The sequence below is a fragment of the Camellia sinensis genome, chromosome 11, assembly GCF_055761805.1.
Source record: "Camellia sinensis isolate YWXY chromosome 11, ASM5576180v1, whole genome shotgun sequence".
NCBI lineage: Eukaryota > Viridiplantae > Streptophyta > Magnoliopsida > Ericales > Theaceae > Camellia > Camellia sinensis.
The window spans coordinates 10,598,156-10,601,879 of record NC_138971.1 but is presented as its reverse complement, the minus strand read 5'-3'; the positions used below and the strand labels follow the sequence as shown (position 1 = coordinate 10,601,879).

The following is a 3,724-nucleotide window of genomic DNA, read 5'->3' as shown; positions in this document are numbered from 1 at the left end:
ATTGGTGGACCACTAATCCGACACAGCCCAAACCTAACCCATTCCTTAAGCCCAAACCCCAAGTTCCAAGATCCAAGATCCACGACCCGAACCTAGTCTAGTCCGATCTGGTCGGGCGAGTGGCACGCGTGCGCACATGTGGCAGTTTTTGCATAACCAACTTGGACCATAGTTTTGGCCCAAGCCTATCTTTAAAGCATTTATGACTCCCTTCTTTCAAAAAATTTGGATGCCCCAAAGGGCTCATGCTTTTATCAAAATCTTGAGGTTTAAATACCCATCAATGCTTTTCTTTACAATCAATGTGGGATTGATAGTTATACACAATTCCCAATATCTCATTCATAAGGTCAACTTTATGAGATAATTTCTCAGTCAATTCTTAATTATGTTTTGTTATTCTTTTTGAGGTATAAAGATCTTGTTACAAAAAATCTAAACTCATTTGATCTCACATCAACCAATGGTTAGTACCTACTTTAATTTCACATCAAAGTCACTATAAAACCATTTTTTCCCAACACTAATCTCTTTCCTCTCTTTCTCTCTCTCTGTCTCCGGTTAGGGCACCAATGGTGCCGCAATAGTAGGCGGAGGTGACAAAACGAAACTGTCATTTATCAATGTTTTCTCTATGATTTTGACGTAGATATCAGATCAATTGTTAAAGGCCAAAATTTTAGCAATAAACATCAGCTAATGATCCTCAATGAAGAAGAGAAGCATGATGAGGATTTTTGTGATGTGTGTTTGCAACAGATCACTGCTGATCTCTGTTTCTCTTTAGCTCTTTCTCTTTCTCTAGTTTGTTTTTTTATTTATTTTTGTAAGTTTAGGTCTGTTGTGTTGTTGCTTTTGTTGTTGTTGTTGTTGTTGTTGTTATTCTTATTGTTGTGGTTGATGATGATGATGATGAAATAGATTAATAATTATGTAAAATAACTATGTTGAACAAATATTCTTGTTGTTGTTGAACAAATAATGGCTTGGACAATAACAAAGAATTATAACTTTTATTGAGTTTTTTTTAGGAACATTTGAAACTTGTTGCTTGGAATTAAATATAAGTTTGTCTTCTTTGGTCCAATTTTTCCTTTTGTATTATGTTCTTCATCACAACTCTTGTTTCTATAGAGTAATCTGAAGACCAAAGCAAACACAACCATAAGAGAGAGTAGTTTGGTCTGATTGCTAGCAAAATTTGTACAGATATGAAAATTTTATAGAGATAAAATTTGGATAAAAAATTTGTTAAGATAAAAATATTGAACAAATAAATTTTTGTTAGTTGTTGATGATGATGATGAGGAAACCGATTGCAACAGATAGAGAGAGAGAGGTAAAGAGAAGAAAAGATTCAACAGATAGAAAACATGAATAGGTCGGAAAAGAATTAAACAAATAGGGAAAGATATTTGAACAGATAGGAAAATTTTGAACAAATAAGGAAAATTTTTTGAACAGATAGGAAAATTTTTGAACATATATGAGACAAATTTGAACAAATAGTCAATGAATGTCAATAGATAAAAAAAAAAAATAGTCAACAGATAAATTAAGGAGTAAAATTGAAAACAAAATATCATTCAAAACAAACATCAAACTATTTCATAAATTGTGGACTTCTCACAAATAAAAAATTATCCACCAAACCTAATGTCTTATATCCTCCTTAACTTGGACTTTTCAACAATTATCTCTAAAAAATGACACTCGGTCCATAAATCCAATTTTAAATTTTCTTTGGCTAAAGGTCCAAACGCTCAAATACTTTGTCTATAAGGACAAGCTGAGGTAAAATGACCAAAATTACCCATATATCTATTATATACTCAAACCAAACCCTAAATCGTCTTTATCTCTTAACACAAACTGTCTCCCACTCTCTCTACTCTCTGTCACATTGATCGCCGCATATCCACCATCCACCCCTCTCTTTTAATCCCATCATGGACCGACAGTGATTTCGACAACGATCTCTCATCATTGTCTCTCTCGTAGTGGAGCTATGGCATGTCACGGTGGTACTAATACCTCCTAGACAAGTTAATGCCTCTCGTCTACTACTGTTGGGCCATGAGTGCCACTGTCGCTGCCATGACTTCGTTGTCAATCGTCGCTATAGCCTAGGTACCAAATAGAATCCAGTCTAAACTCTTTACCGTCGACAAGACACTAGGTTATTTTTCTCCTACATCTAGATCTTGTAACCCCTACCCCACTACAGCCGCAAACTTCAGCATTGACGGAATAGAGGACCCCCACCGTCGGCACCCAATGATTGTAAATTAGGGGCTGTGTAAAATGGGCAAGAGGCGAGAGAAACGATGGTGCGAACTATCATTGGGACTGAGATTAGACTACCGACTTTGCCGTTGACTCAAACCCCAACCAGGAAGAGATGGTCGAAATTTGAGATCTCTGGCCATAGAGCCATCATCTCTCTCTCTCTCTCTCTCTCTCTTTCTCTCTCTCATGTTCTCTCTCTTTTCTCTTCATTCTTCATCTTCGATATCTGATGGGTACACCGCTGCTGCCACTAACTCTGCCTTTGTCTGGACTCCTCTACTGCCTCAGATCTGGTTATTTTGTTGGTACGTTCTTCAAATCTCTCTCTCTCTCTCTTTGTGTATGTATGTGCGCGCTATATATGTATATATAGATACGTATATTAATATAGCACTAAGATTGTTTAGAACTAACAATCTAACAGAATTATATATATAAGTATATATATTTGGTTGTTTTGAATTGATCAATGCTAGAGTAAAAACTAATATTGTTTATATTGATGAATTAGGTATGGGTATATATATATATATATATAATTCTTATTCTAATAACATGATACAAAACAAATAGGTTTTGTCAAATTTTTTGTCATTTACTTGTTAGGGTTTTAATCACATGATATAGAACACTAGATTTTAGTAGACTATCTCAGTTTAAATTCCTCAGGCAACTTGAATCTTTGAATATCCTTTTCGTTTTAATTGTTTGAGTATTGATTTGATCTCTTTTCTTTGTAGGGAACGCCACGATTATGATTTTGATTCCAAAATCCAGTCAGATTTATTAAAAAATGGCTTTAAAATGGCTCAAATATGAGTATTTACAATTTTTATGGTGTTATTTGGTTGCTGAGAAAACCTTGGGGGGGGAAAAAAAAAAAAGATCGTGAATCTTTAAATTTGTACAAATAAAATTTGGATAGATCATTTGTACAAATAAAAATATTGAATAGATAAATTTTGAATTTTATCTATTCAATTTGTTTTTAGTAATAGTAGTTGTTGTTGATGGTGATGAATTTGCAATCCAGATCTGTGTTGAATTTGAAATCCAGATCTGTATTGAAATCCAAAGTTGAATTTGAATAGATCTGGATTTCAACAGATAAATAGATAGGAAAAAATTTAAAAGATAGCAAAAAATATTTTTAACTGATATGGATATACTTGTGGAATCCAACTGATGAATGTTCACACAAATAGAATAAAAAAATTACTAAAATAGGATTGCTGTTTCAACATATATGTAAAAATTTGAACAGATGTTTAAAAATTTGAATAGGCATTTGAAAAGATAAAAGTAAAAAAATTTGAACAGATAGATCAAATCTTTGTAGTTTTTAAACAGATAGAGAGAGAAACTCATAGATTTTAAATAGATAGAAAAAGAAACCTACAGATTTTGAACAAAAAGGAAAAAATTCAATAGATAG

At 33.1% G+C, this 3,724-nt stretch overlaps 1 long non-coding RNA gene across 1 annotated transcript; it reads left to right on the top strand.

Moving 5' to 3' along the window:
* Window positions 1-1,851: 1,851 nt before the first annotated feature.
* On the top strand, window positions 1,852-3,304 carry LOC145803064 (uncharacterized). The gene is made up of 2 exons (XR_014345165.1): window positions 1,852-2,594; window positions 3,030-3,304. It is a non-coding gene; the product is annotated as an uncharacterized LOC145803064 (long non-coding RNA).
* Window positions 3,305-3,724: the final 420 nt, after the last annotated feature.